General features: G+C 41.8%; 1 long non-coding RNA gene across 2 annotated transcripts in view; it reads left to right on the top strand.

The window, feature by feature from the left end:
* Positions 1-5669, top strand: part of LOC101938184 (uncharacterized) — a 597742-nt gene extending 592073 nt beyond the window's left edge. For both annotated transcript variants that reach the window (XR_010592669.1, XR_010592670.1), the window contains one exon: positions 1405-5669. This is a non-coding gene — a long non-coding RNA (uncharacterized LOC101938184). The remainder of the gene's footprint in view (positions 1-1404) is intronic.
* The last annotated feature ends 10088 nt before the right edge of the window (positions 5670-15757 follow it).

Here is a 15757-nt window from a genome sequence, read left to right as displayed (position 1 = left end):
CCCATGTTGTTATAAAACAATAACTCTTTTAAAATTATTTTAAAGAAGATAATAGTTCAAACAAGACCAGACTGGTGGAGTATCTCCTTGGCTGAAGGAGTTCCTTGATTGTGGAACTGCCAAATTGAGAAGATCTGGCAGTCTCTGGCTGGCTGCCTTTAGTTCATGTTGTACATGTTGGTCTATCTACGGGGGCGGGTGGGAATTTGTATGTAGGCTGTTTTCTCCACCATCCCTTAGAGCAGAACAATGCACTGGCCAACCAACACTAGGGCTCTGTACTGCTGCCAAGAATAAGGGCGTAAGAGAATACTCCCCTTGATTATAAAGTTCTGGAATCAGGTTCTCTCTTGTTGGTACAGATTATTTGGTTCATATTGTACCTCCCTGCTCTATCCTGGCCCAGGGAGTTGTTGTGCTGAGGAATGCTGGGATTCACTGAGAAAGGGGAAGAAGGCAGCAGTGCAAGTTTTCCCTTTAGGTTTCTGCAGAAGGAGGTTATATTTATGTTCTGCAAGGTGCTCCATGGGACTTACCCATTGCTCACTGGTATCAGTGGAAATATTCTCATTGCCAGTAGATCGGTCCCCACAGGAGCTTAACCAACACAAATCCCCAAAGGAGCACTATTGGCTTGTGCTGGCCAAGTGACGTTTCCCTAGCATCATTGCAAACCTTTCCCTGGGTCCCCTTCTGCCTGTAAGGCTCCTCCATCGGAGCCTATGCAGGGAATCAATGTGGTCCTTAGGACTCCTCTATTTTTGGTCAGTTACACTGCTCTACAGCCAAAATGCTTCTAAAATTAATGTAGTCAAACTTTACTAATTCTGGGTCACTGAGAACGAAAATGATGCTTAAAATTGTTGATTGGCTCTAGTTTTCAAGATATGCTATTGGGTCAGTATATACGACCCTTGACTTGGGAATGGCGGAGGATAAGTGAGTTACAAAGGGAAGGGATCTCAATTTAAACCAGAAATGACTAAAATACATCTTTGACTGGATCTATGAATAAATCTATGACTGGGTTTGGACAGTACTTGCTTTTTAGGCAAAACAGTGAATGATGCAATCTGAAGCTGGTATTGCGTCATACATGATATGAATTGCATCATGTTATTCCTAGAAGTCATGGATGCAATCATAACGAAGCTTACATCACTCTGCTGAACAAATTGCGCTATATCAGCTCTAGAAATCATACAGTGTCATGCTCTCTTATTTGTCAGTGTTTGATTTTGCAAAGGGACACATTTCTGTTTAGCCAAAGTGAGCAGAGATGCCTCGTACTTGTGTGAGCAGTGCAGACAACTTCTGCTATGTTTGTGGTGAAGTGACTTTTGCATCACAAAAGCGCAGTATAACCACTATGGTTAAGAAAGCCTATCACCTTTATTTTGGCAGCAAAATTGGAGATCAGGACAAGAGGTGGGCCCCACACATATGCTGCAACACTTGTGCAACAAATCTTCGCCCGCCAGTGGTTGAACAGGAAAAGGAAATCTATGCCTTTTGCAGTGCCAATGATTTGAAGAGAGCCAACAGATCATACCAGCAATTATTACTTCTGCATGGTGCCTCCAGTTGGGAAAGGTGTGTCAAAGAAGAAAAAGTGGACTGTGCATTATCCAAACATTCCATCAGCTATACTCCCAGTACCCCACGGAGAAAGACTGCCGGTTCCTGATGCACCAGAATCACTATCACTTGAGCCAGACGAGGAAGAGGAAGAGGATGAAACTTCTGGTCCTGAACCATCAATGTAACAGGACCCACATTTTCTCCCATCCTCCTCCTCTGAACCACACCTCCTAACACAAGGTGAACTGAATGACATTGTCAGGGATTTGGAACTACCCAAGAGTAAGGCAGAGCTGTTGGGCTCCACGCTACAGCAGTGGAATCTCCTGGCAGGTGACGTTAGGGTTTCCATGTTCCGTGACCGTCAAAAGGATCTTGTCTCATTCTTCTTCATGGAAGGTGATCTTGTAGTGATCACGATCCAGATGAGTGGAGACTGTTCATTGATTCATCGAAGACGAGTCTTAAAGCTGTTTTACTGCATAATGGCAATGTTTTGCCATCAATTCCAGTTGGTCATGCAGTCCATATGAAGGAAACCTATGACAACATGAAACAACTTTTGAGGTGCATAAACTATGACCAACATCAGTGGCAGCTTTGTGGCGATTTGAAGGTTGTTGCTCTCTTGCTTGGTCTGCAGACTGGATACACAAAGTACTGCTGTTTTCTCTGTGAATGGGATAGTCGTGCAAGAGATTCCCACTACATCAAGAAAGACTGGCCACTCCAACAGTCATTGGAGCCTGGGATGAAATGTGTTCAGCATCCACCACTTGTTGAATAAAGGAAGATTTTGCTACCACCCTTACACATCAAGCTGGGTCTGATGAAGAACTTTGTCAAGGCCATTGACAAAACACAAGCAGCTTTCAAGTACCTCCTTGGAAAATTTCCAAGGTGAAGTGAAGCTAAGATAAAGGAAGGTGTCTTTGTTGGTCCTCAGATTCGTGAACTTCTTCGAGATGATGCAGTTGACCATGCACTGCGTGGCAAGGAAAAGACGGCATGGAAAGCCTTCCAGTTAGTGGCAATAAATTTTCTCGGAAACGACAAGGCAGATAACTACAGGTTGCTGGTGGAAAACCTCCTCAAGGCATACAAAAGCCGTGGTTGCAACATGTCACTAAAGATACATTTTTTGCACTCTCATCTAGATTTTTTTCCACCGAACTGCGGAACAGTGAGCGACGAGCATGGCGAGCGATTTCACCAGGACATTGCAAACGCAGGGCAAATGGAGCCCATCAATGCTTGCAGACTATTGCTGGACAGTGACAAGAGATGCTCCATTGAATGAATACAAAAGACAAGCCAAGAAGCGCCGAGTAGACACTGAATAGGACTAAACTATGTACATAATAGTTTTTTGCCTTTTGTTTCATAATACATTTTATTTATATAACTCTTTTGCTGATTTTTAAAGTGTTACATAAACAGGACAGGTGAAATATTATCATGTAAAGCAACCATAATCACATGAAAAGACCTAGGTTTACAATTTATGATTAAAACTCTACTATCTACACAATATACATAGTCATAAAATGTAAAAACTTAAATATCTTAAAAACAGTAGCCAATCAGTTGTTTTAATTGTCAGATTTGAATTCAGCACATCAAAATACATAATAAATAGCACATTTTATCTCTGAAGCAGACGACTTCTCAAAAATTGTAGACCAGTGAGTTATCGGAAGCCCATGCTGGAAGCATGTTTCTATTAACTGATTACAAAGTTGTTTCTCTTTGCTGGTCTGTTCTTTTATTCCAAAATTGGCTATTGATAGGTGACAATATGTGACTGTTTATAATTACAAAATGCTGTGCATTCTGTCTTGTGACACAAAGCGTTTAGTTGGTATCAGACATTTGATTAATTCTTGACATAATTCAGTTTCATGACACATTTTGGTGTAATATTAATTATGTTCATATTCATTACTGTGTTGATTACCATGGGATCATATACTTGTGCGTGCCTCCAAATTGATATTCAAGTGCATACCTGGGCATACAAAAAAGCTGCAATTGATTTCCTCTGACTTTTTTGCCCAGCTTTAAATAGCATCAGTGCCCATTCATTTTTGCCCAGCAGATTCCTTATTTGAGTGGGTTTGAACTCCAACATAAGCTTCATTGCAAGAAGATTCATTCTTACAAATGGGATTCACGCTGTTTCCAGTACTGCTTCAAGTATTTCCTGTGCTTACAACCAAAGTCTAAATACAAATCTGCCACACTAATTTTACTTTAATTTCCTAGTTTGCATCTGCCATCTCATCAGAGCAATCTGGCTGTGCAGTGCACCGAGGAAACTGTCTAGCATTACCAGCGGTTTGGATTTTTCACTTGATATATAGCAACCTCCTACTTGCTGGATTATGGCTCTGTAAGAACTCATGAGCTTTGCAGCAGATGACAGCCTGTTAGACTGTTTTGCAAGAGAAAGCAAATGTGTGGGGTGCAAGAGAGCTCTCCTCTTAAAAGCTGGCTTTCACCTGGCTAACACCTTTCGGCTCAATCCTGTCAGGTGCTGAGCATCCTCAACTACAAGGGCCTGATGCAAGGTCTACTGATGTCAATGGGAGTCTTTCCATTGACTCAGTGGACTCTGTGGATCAGTGAATCGGCCTCCTAATGACCTCATTCTGGATTTAGGGTACACCTCACAGCATCTTTCTGGGGTGAACTCTTTATGAATAACCATGTATTGATACAAAACTTATCTATGTCCATGTAGCTCTTTCTCTTCTGAGGATGTGGGGGTCCTGCTAGATTCCAGATGTCCTGTACAGTGTTGGATTCTTTTCTCTAATTCAAATGAGGATGAAAGAGGCTGCAAAGGCTTCCCCCTTCCCCCCGCCCCGCATTTGATTCTCATTGCATAGGACTAGCATCCAGTATCAATGGAAGGAAAGGGATAGTGTTCTGTTAAGCCACTAGACTAGTGTTTTTCAGCTACTGGGTCAAAAGTTGTGTATGTGTGTGTGTGCACATGCACAATGCAGTCAGGGTGTTGAAAATTTTATTGTATTGTAAGGCAAAGAACATTTTGCTTGCCTGCTCCCAGCAGACCTGTACCTTTCAAGGCAAATATTCTCTGTCAACCTCTCAACACACAAATGAATGCTATAGGCTTTGCATTGTTATAATTGATCCTTTAAAACAAAAACCCTCTTATAGTATATGTAAAGGGGTGGATGATTTTTTTTTACTTTGAATAAGGGGTTGGCCAACCTGAAAAGGCTGACAAACACTGCTCTAGACTTTGACTCAATAGAGCTGGGCTCACTCCCATCCCTGCCTCAGACTTTCTGTGTGGCCTTGAAAAAGTCACTTAACTTCTTTGTTCAGTTTCCCATCTGTAAAACAGATAATAGGACTTCCTTTGGCCCAAGCTATTTCTTTTTTGTCTACTTACTATGTAAACTTTTCAGGGCACAGACAGACTCTTAGCAAGCATTTATACAGTGCCAGTGAACATTTTATCTGGATAACTGTCAGCGAAGGACTGGTTCACCATTGTATATCAAAGATTTCTACAACTGCATTTAGGACTGATGATAGAATAATTGTTTTCCATCAAGCAAACCAAAAAAGAATTCATAATAAAATTTTACAAGTTAGCTGCCACCAAGAATAAACTAGAGAGCACTATATGAAATGAATTGGGTGCTTTAACTGAATCTTCTCGCAGGACAATAACTCTAATGTAAAGCCAAGGTCTGAGGAGGTCGCCTGCAGAAAACCCTCATGGGGCATTTCAGAGGAGAAAGAAAATATTCTCCTTCCTGTCAAGTTCACTTCATGTCCTAATATGTCTGAGGATGTGCATTGAAAACATAATACACAGCCACCATTATGGATCAAGGTTTAGATAACAAGGGCCATTAAGAAATCTCCAAGGATGAGAAACTTAACCCTATATGAACTTTAAAGAGAATATGTAGTTACTAATGCAAGGAATAAGTCAGGTTGATTTTAATTGTGACTGAACTAAAATGTCACTTACCATTACAGTCAATTTTGTAATGGTTTTTTTTAAATATTATAATATTCCTTTTTAAATGTACATAGACGCTCTATCTAGCTCCATTGGACATAATCTATTGTGATTTCATCTTTTCCAATAAATATGCTAGAACATCTACAGTCTCTATTAATTAAATCTTTGCCCATCTTTAAGACTCCATTTAGGTATCATTTCTGTGCATTAATGCCATCCTGGAGCAGAAATTACAATATGTATTGAGAAATCTCCATATTTGTCATCATGGATATGTTTCCGAACCTCCCAGTTTCTGCGCAGGCACTAGGATAAACAAGATAAATATGTATCATGACTCATCCTGAGTACAAAGATGATGGTTGATTTACAACGAATGTAGAAGAATCTTGGTTGTGATCAAGCATGGATTTTGCATTGCCTGCATCTAGGGTGACCAGACAGCAAGTGTGAAAAATCTGGACAGCGGGTTGGGGGTAATAGGAGCCTATATAAGAAAAAGACCCAAAAATTGGGATTGTCCCTATAAAATCGGGACATCTGGTCACCCATCTGCATCACACCACCTTTCCCCTAGATTGCCTCATTAAAATCACACTAGTGGCGAAATTCATGCTTCTTTGCATAAAGGTTGTGTAAATAGTCTTTGTGTGGGCACTAAGTGTGGATTCTGGGGGGACGGAATCCCACACTCACCCATGGCCAATGCACAGGCCATCAGGCTAGAATGGTTGCTGTTGTCCTTCTGCATCCCATTAGAAGGCATTTCCCAACCACTAGATCCACATAATTAGTTTTCAACGTACCCTCAATGCTCCTTCATATTAACCTAATTAAGATCCACACTAGTGCATGCTTTTGAAGCAAGATTGGCGGCTCCATTCATTTCCCTTCCCCATTTCCCTCTTCCTCCCCCCACACACTCCAAAAGAGGGTTTCTATGGCACAGAGAAAACCATGTGGGTTCTATCTCAGGGAATTTCTCTTAGCTACACAAATCTCCATGTAGCATCCTATAGAAATTTGCTAAGGGCTTGATCCTCAGCTCAAGTAAATCGGTGCTGCTCCACTAAGAAAGATATAACCTGAAGATTGGGATATTAAGTTTGAATAATAACAGATTTCAAAGGTGCTAAAATATACAAGCAGCACTTACTAAAATTACTAATGTAATAAATTATTCAGATCCTTTATGCTGTATTTTCAGCAAAACTGGGGGTTCTCATTTTGTTTCCGCACTTCTTTGCATGTCTAAACCCTGTGTGTGGATGCACTTCTAGACCAGGTTGTCAGATACGGAACTACTACATTTGCTTGCTTGCATTCCCAGATGGCTATGTGCACCAATGAAGAGGCCAGTTGGAGACTGACTGAAAATGCACCTTTTAATGTATGAATTTATTATTAATGATCATTTACTGGAGTGGGGGTGCTTATGGATCCACAGGACTGAAAGCTCTGTCTAGAAGTTAGTATGGTTGGGTTGTGTGAGACTTCTTAGCCCCATGTTCAACAAGGATTTATTGGGTGGGCTGAATAGGAAAATGTTTTCCCATCGTGCAAGAATTTTGCAAGATTTTGGAAAAAAAAAATCCATTCCAAATAAGGTCAGAAAATCAAAAAATCTCAAAAATTTTCAAGAACTGACATACCAACAAATTTTAATTTCAAGCTTGATCTTTTTATTAAACTTTATTTTAGTGTAAATTAAGTTACATTTTGAAATAAAGTCCTTTTGACCAAAACATTACATTTTTTTGTCAAATGTCAAAACCCAGAATTTGTTGACAATTTCAAAACTATTTAAACCTTTTTTTGAGTCAGGAAATTAGTTGAAATTGACCCTTTCCTACGAGCAGTTTCAGTTTTGACAAATTGGCATTTTTGTTGAGAATATTTTTGCAAAAAATTCCTTATCAGCTCCAGTTAGTAGCACAATCTATGGAAGTGTTGCCAAAGAGCTAATAAGAAATGGACTGTTTGGGTGTGTGTCAGAGGTAGGGATGATTTAAAAATCAGGGTTATACACTTGCATCTATTTGGCAGCAGTGTCCCTGCCCGAGCTGCTGTCCTGCTGTTACAGTTACAACTCTGTAAAACTAGTATAAATGAGAGGAGGATTGGATGCATTTTCTCTCTCCAATGCACTCCGCCAGTTAAAACTTTCCTTTGCTTCCATAGGTAGAAGTGAATGAGACGGTCATGCATGTAATAGTTCAGTCTGCGGGGAGTGGGACACAATCAGGACGCTAATGAGCTGTCTGAGTGGCCATGTCTCCCTAAATGTCACTTTGCTTCAATTCACCTTTGATTCTGGTGGATTTGTTCACCACTCTTCATTTGTAACTAAAATCTATGCCTGCACATGTTTGCCACCAAGAGTCCTACAGGACAATTTTATGCTTGAAAAGGGAGAATTACTTCACAGCTATGTGTGCTGTCTGTGCAAAAGGTATTGATGCTTGACATCCTAGGAAGAATTCCATTCACTCTGTGCCTCAGGTTCTCTTTGCCAGTAAGAAATGGAACATGCACAGTTGAGTGTTGAAAATCAGATATTGACTGATTTACTTCCCCCCCCCCTTGATATTATGGCTCTACTTTGAAATTAAGTGCACTACAGCTCTTCACTTGCAGCACATTTCTGGCACGTGGTTTATAAATTGCTAGAATTTGCCAGCCCTTGGTTTTTAAATTCCCACTGACAGCAAGAAGCTGTCCCTACTCAGCTCCAGTAGAGTTATGGTCTTCTGTACCTTCTTAAAGGAATGTACTGTAGATACACATCTAAAAACACACATAAAACAGCAACATGCCAGAGACACTTTACTCTGAGCAGAGGTTTTATGTTTTAACTCTCCGTATTTTACATCTTTTCCAATAGTTCTGAAGGAAATTACCTCCTATGTGACAGCAGGTAGATCTATATCACACAAATCTAAAACTGACAGAATCACAGTTTAAATAAAACTTGGGCTGAGTGAAAGAGTATTATTGGTGTTAGAGGCTAGCTGCTGTGAAGTTCAGTTGAGAGTCTCAGCCCAATCCTCCAGCTAGAAGAGAATCATCAGGTGAAATGCTGGCCACACTGAAGTCAATGAGAGCCAGCACTTCACCCATAGTCTGCAGAATAACCATTACATTTGAGCAAAAGTGGCACTGGAGATTGACCTGAGTCATGAAGATCAGTCAGAATCAGATCAGGATATAATCTTCCCCAAAGGTCAATAGTGTTTGTATTTGGTCTTCACGTCTAACCCAGTTATGTACAATGGACAACCTTAAGAGACAGATCTTGGTCTCTATCTGGCTATGTCTATTCATCAGTTAGGACAGGGGAGATTGATCATTGGTTTGTGTGAGGCCGCCTCCACCTGTGGAATGTGGTATGTTCAGCAATGTAATTTTAATACTTTTTTCTAGATGTTGCACTTTGAAGGGTAAAATTGCACTCTTAGCCATCTGCAGAAGTACTCTGGGTAAGTTAGTTCAAGATGGCAGCTGTTTTAGAGCGCGTAACACACACCATGCTCTCTCATGTAGACTTTGTATTTGCTCTGTCTCGTTTTGTTCTGTCATTTTAAGTTGATCTGTGAAAGGAAAAAAGAGTTCTGGTCTTTTTTTCTTCAAGTTGAGAGAATATTTTTATAGACTATTGGGGGCCTATTGGTTGCACTCTGGGCTTTTGCGAGTGCTCTGCACAGATTCTTTTACCAGAACCTCCCCTTCCCCCAGCATGACCGTATATAGGGCAGACGGCAGCATCCAAATCAGAATCAAATAGAAAATGAATTCTCCCTGTAGTTCACCTAAGGCAGCTAGAATCTGCAGTGCTGAGCACTTTAGACATGCAGATAGCCACAGAAGTGTATGCATGCAAAGGCATTCACATGGAGAATTCTGTTCTGTGGCCAGGTGGCTGTGGGGGGATGAAAGGGGGTGCAGAATCCCCCTGCATGGAGATCCACTGCTTGTGCCACTTGCATAGTGGAAATATTTGATTTCTGCTGTTTTTATCCCTTACATACCCACATACAAGAGTTCAGGACTAGGGTCTATGCCCTGAAGAAGTGTGGAAATAAAATATCCATTTGGTTATATAGCCACACCGAAATCACAGACTGCAGATGAAATAAGAACTATCCTGTACCTTTGCCCAAAGCTCAAACCAAACCACAAACCTTCCTTTGCGTTCCAAAATATTTTGGGTTATTTTTTTCCTTTTCCATTATTTTTCCAATTACTGCAGCATCTCAGAATTCCCCGATTCTTTCTGACCAGACCCAAAATGGGAAGGGTCAAAATACCCTGAGAATGCAGAAAGTGTATGAAGCCTCAAACAAAAGCATGGTCCTGTTCGATTTCAAGCCCAGCTTTGAGACGTGAAAGGGTCAGATAAGCATTCGGGAGGAAATGCTGTCCCCATTGAAGTCAATGGGAGTTTTGCCCCTTGATCTGCTGGTGCTTATTCCAACTGAACCCAACCTCTGAACCTTTTCGGGTTCATCCATCACTAATGCATGTGTGATGGCTGCCATCTTTGCTGACAACGAGCTCCAGAGCATGAGCTGTTACAGCAAAAGCAGGAGTATTCACTGGGGAGGGGGGAGGAGGGCAAGCAGGGTCATGCCAGGGCATGCCCTCCCCCAATAATCGGTGGGGTCACAGCTCCTCCGGCTCTGGGCCCACAGTGGGATCACAGAATGTCCCCCTCCAAAAGTGGTCAAATTTAAATTCCTGTGCACGCCCCTCAGCGTGAGGTAAAGATCCAAGGATCATTAGCTGCGGCTGAATGGACTCATATGCTCTGCAGATCTGGCATGGCTGAGAGACCAATACCATACACTTACCAAAAGGTTACACAATTTACTGTATGATATCAGCTGCTTTAAAACAACAATTAAGATCTAAATTTTCAAAAGTGACTAATGATTTTGGGTGAGAGGGGCCTGATTGTTGTAGGGTAGGTGCTCAGTGAAATGTTTCCAGTCAGTTACTTGTAGTATATGCCACAAGTGATTTATTCCTTTGAAGTTGGGTGGGTAGAGAAGCAGCGCTCTCAGAATTAAGGTCAATTTGAATAACCAAACAGAAATTCACTTCCTACTGTCCTTTTTTGGTAAATCCACACAACGCTCAGCCTTTCTATCTTCTGGCTCTTGCTTCTGCTCCTGCACCCACAAACCTCAATGGCAAAACTCTATTTGGTTTCAGTGGTTACAGGGTCTATTCCCATAAGGGCTGGGTGAGGTCAGTCAGAGTAGAGGGTGCCCCATTCATTGTTGGGATAAGATTCCTAAATGTGTAACTTCAGACTAAAAAGAAACATTTCTTTGGGGGCTCAGTTGAATGTTACTACTACACATCAGCATGTTGCACTGCACATAGATAGTGTAGCAAATGTGATTTTTTTTTTTTTTGGTCTCTTTTCCCTCGGAACCTGTAAATATCCTCTGGTAGCAAAACCAGAGAGGAATAAATTCTCTTCAAGGTATTTACAAATGTGAGAAGCTTTTCAAGTCATATTTGCAATTCTCTTTCTTGCAACGACCTCTATTTTCATAATCCTTCATGGAATATTATGGTTTAAAGAGCTTTCTCTCCCTGCTGTTTTTGTTAAAAGGTTTTTGGTGTGATATTTGAAAAGTCAAATTCTGCATTTAAATGTTGTGTTTTCACAGATATAATACGAAAGAGGCCATATTTATGGGCCGCCCCCCTTTCTCCCTTTTCTGGGAGTGCCAATCAATTCCTCTCTTCTGCATGTATTGTTAACTAAACCGTGAGAGCATACGACAGTTTTAATAGTAAAGCAATTCTGATTACATCTTGCTTGTAATTACATTTATTTCATCACATATGTCCAAAAAGGCAAGCATTAGTTGGCCTGTATGGGCATGTGTTTGTGGCAGGAAGAGTGTCTGGCAGCTTGACAGCAAGGAAAATAGCTTACAGTCACTTAAAGTCTTTTGTGTCATGGACACTTGCAAAGAATCTGAGTGCTTATTTTGTTTGCTTGCCTGCTTCTAAAATCAATTGCATATGAAAAGAGGGGGAACTTATTACGTGGCATGGATTTGCATCTAAATAATCAAAATATGAAGAGCTACAAACAACAAGGTAAGCATGTGTGATCATAAATATGAGAAACCCAATAGGTGTCAGGGACTGATCTACAAATGGTTGGGGCCCTTCAGGTTCCATTATGCTGTAGTGGCAGAAACAGCTGCAGGATTTTCAGTTGGCCATGCAAAATGAAGGGGAGGAAGGGGGAGAGAATTCTGCAATCTCCGCAGATAGCAATGAGTCACTGACTATAGGCTAGATTCTGAGACAGCTCACAACTGAATAGCAACGTATTCTATGAATAGTCCCATTGACTTCACTGAGGCTGCTTGTGGAGTAAAATGCTATTCAAAGTGACCAAAGGGACTCAGAATCTGCCCCTTTTAAAACAAGACTTTTCCAGCACAAAATGCCAATAGTGAAAATATTATGTTCACTTAAAAATTGGGCTGGAGATTTTACAAATAATTGTACGACAAAAAGCCAGAAGTATGTGCATATTCTCAGAAAACATCAGTACCTGACTTGAAACTGCAAAGAAAGCTTTACTTTGAGTTTTGACAAAAAATTTCAAAGCTCCCCAAAAGTTCTGTTTCAAACTCACCTGGTTTGTTGCTGTTTTTGAAACCAGATGAGTCTTGCACAGCTTGGGGATTCATGAGCAAGTGTTAGAGTGTTCCACTCATTTGGACACACTAAACTGTGGCTGCTCCTCCTTGATGATGCCGTGGGCCCTGCTCCTGCACCAGGGCTCCACCCTCAGGGCCAGCCCAACCTTGGCCTGCTTCCAGCAGTCCATATTCCCTGTCAGGGGTAGGGAGTGACATTGCATCTGGAGGGGCTGGGCTGGAATGCGGGGGTTGATCATAATGTGGACTCTGTGGGCGAGGTGCTGGGTCCAGCCTCTGGGATGGTTCCACAGGGATTGATGGTGCATACCATGAGAATAATTTCTGGAGGTGCCCACTGCAGTCACATAAATTTGTCCATAAAACAAACTAAAAAAACAAAAACACCCTCCCCCCCACAAATAATGGACTGCTTTTCCTGCTTAAATAGATACCCACCCATAATGGGAACACCCCTCCAAAAAGCATAAAATAATTGCTTTTTTAAAGTATATTCTCTGTACATTTATAAAACCAAATGCACATTAATTTAAACCAAAAGCTAGTATGTACGTTTCAGGTAAAGAAAATATAAATAAAAAATGCAGACAATATACAAATATAAACCGATTGGGGCATTGGCAAATAGACTGGATAAATTCTAAGCATTCATTGACCCACAATATTTAGTGACACCTCCTGTGTGGTAAAGCAGCTTAATGCGTTTTGGCTGGTAACAGAAAGATTGCAGTAGACTTAGCCCTGGTCTACACTGAGGGGGTGGGGGGGGATCAGAGCCGACGAGAGGGTGGGGGAAGCCGGTACAAATTACCGGGGCCCGGCGGTCCAGAAGGGGGCCCAGGGCCCGGCTTCCCTGGCTTCCACCCCCTCTCGTTGGCCCTGTTTAGCCAGTCCGCCCTTGCTGGGGGGCCCAAAAATTTTTTTTCACCGGGGCCCAAACCCACTCTCGACGGCCCTGGGGGAGATCGATCTAAGTTACGTAACTTCAGCTACGTGAATAACATAGCTGAAGTCGATGTACTTAGATCGACTTACCGTGGTGTCTTCACTGCGGTGAGTCAACTGCCGCTGCTCCCCTGTCGACTCTGCCTGCGCCTCTCGCAGCACTGGAGTACGGGAGTCGACGGAAGAGCGCTCGGGCATCAATTTATCGCGTCTAGGCTAGACGCGATAAATTGATCCCCGCTGGATCGATCGCTACCTGCCAATCTGGCGGGTAGCATAGACATACCCTTATACTTGAATAACCATCCCTGCATGTAATGGGTGCTCTCTCTCTCAGTTTCATTCACCTCTTAGTTGTATTTCTTTAGCTCTGCTTTCATATAAGCGCATGTTGAATGGTCCAACACAGGAAAAGAACTCAAGAAAATTCATCCTAGAGAACAAAGAGGAAGGTTTACCCCTCGCTGCAAGAAAGTTCATCACCAGTAAGGTGAAACTGTATACATCCGCAAATGAAATATGGTTGTATATATAAAACTACATTAAATTATTATATAGTTTAATAACTATAATACTATATAGTTAATAACTGGTAATATAAGTCCAAGTCTAGTGCAATCTTTCTGTTCCAAGCCAAAATATATTAAACTAGTTACAATACTGGTTGTTAGTGCTCCAACATTGCACTAAAGTTGCCCTTTTAAACTTGCTATCTGTGTAGAGATTTTTTCATGAAGAGGTTTAGAGATATTAAGCTGGTGAACATCTGTACCTAGAAGATTATTCAGTATGCCAGTAGAAGTGGGATGGGAAGCAAAAATGGTGAGTAATGTGCACACAGGGAGGAGCCAAGCCGGAACTTCAGATCTAAAGCTTCAGCCCCAAAGTTTGAATTCAGATCTGGATCAGAAGTTTGAAGCTCAGGTCCATGTCTAATGTCTAATTATTGTGGATTGGGAACTGCTGATTTGTTGATGGCTATGGCCAACATTTTCAAGTTTGGATGCCAAAGTTAAGGACCTAGATATGGATTTGACCTGATTTTCCTAAGGTACTGAGATTTGCAGCGGCTATTGGCTTCCCTGGAAGTAGGGGGTTATAAAACTCAAACAAAAAAAAAAAGCCATTTTTACTTAGCATTACTTTTAGGCAATAAAATTAAAGAACCCAAGGTACATAGGACCAGTTTTTCAAGGAGTTGGTCTCTTCAGTTACACATGCACAGTTCATTAGTGCTACTGCATTGCATGTGCAAAACCCACACTTGAGCACACATAGGAACTAGACTGCCAGCCTGGCCTCGACCCTGAAAACTTCCATTTTCAGGGTGCAATATTCTGCCTGCAAACACTTATGCCTCCATTTCTGTGACCACAGTTATCAGATGTTAATTGTTAGCTGTTTACTTGATTTGTACCTACAAATTGTTAGACATCTAATTATCAACATTTGCACTTTGAATACACAAAATTATGGCCAAATAGATCACTATTGAAAGTCCAGTCCCAAATGAGTAATTACATACACACATGCCAAACTGCATGCACAGCTCAGCATCTGTGTGTACAATCTTGCAGAACTGATGCACCTGCCTAGTTTGACATTGCTTAATCTAGCCTGAGCCCAATTAGGTCACTGTGTGGCACCTGGGGTGTGTGTTAGACTTAATTGGTGATCAGACCCAGGTGGGGAGAAGCTGGATCTTCACACAGGAAGGAGCACAGGGCAGTGAAAAAGGTCAGGGAGAGGAGAGTTAGGAGAAAAGTAGTTGGGAGTTTCATCTGACTAAGGGTGAGAGATACCTCAGAGGCCTGAAATTTGAAGCCAGAACTAGAGGTCCTGAGCCCAAAGGAAACCCGGGAGGCTAGGGCAGTGAAGTCTGGGGCAAGAGGTGTGTTATCCCTAAGCTAAGAGAAAGATGGAGGCAGTGAAGCCCAACAAGCAGTAATAGTAAAGCCTAAGGGCCATTTTGGAGTGAAGTTTGTGGGATTGCATAGAGGAGCTGCACAAAAGAAGAGGCCCCTGTGACAGCCTCTGAGGAGGGGAGACTCCAGGGAGGAAGCCCTGGGAAGCAGTCCTCCAAAATAAATCAAGAAAGAATTTTGTAGGTATTAGGCTGAACCCTCAGCAAGAAGCCCTGAGGTAAACAGCCCAGGAAGCTGAGGATGTCAGGGAAAGCCCTGGGTACAGACAGTTAAAAGGCAAAGAATACAGGAGATGGTAATTCTCATTATAGCAGGCTTGAAAGAAGGCTCAGTATGGAGCTGAGACACAGAAAGAACCAAGATGGTGAGAGACAAAGGGTTCTTGCTGAGCCTGAGACAAGGTTTGATAAAGTACTGGAAGTTGAGTGGGATTAAAAGTACTGAAGCAGAGATTTCTTTGAATGGTCTACATTGCAGATCCTGGGTGAGGACATGTGTGTCTTAGTAACCCCCAAGAAGAGTGCCTGAGACTGGAATGTGGGTATTGTTTTCTGTGAACTTGAGATTGGAGTACCCCAAAAGGGATGTGGAACTAAAGCTGG

Source organism: Chrysemys picta, chromosome 14 (genome assembly GCF_011386835.1).
Source record: "Chrysemys picta bellii isolate R12L10 chromosome 14, ASM1138683v2, whole genome shotgun sequence".
Taxonomy (NCBI): Eukaryota; Metazoa; Chordata; order Testudines; family Emydidae; genus Chrysemys; species Chrysemys picta.
This window is presented reverse-complemented; position numbering and strand designations above follow the sequence as displayed.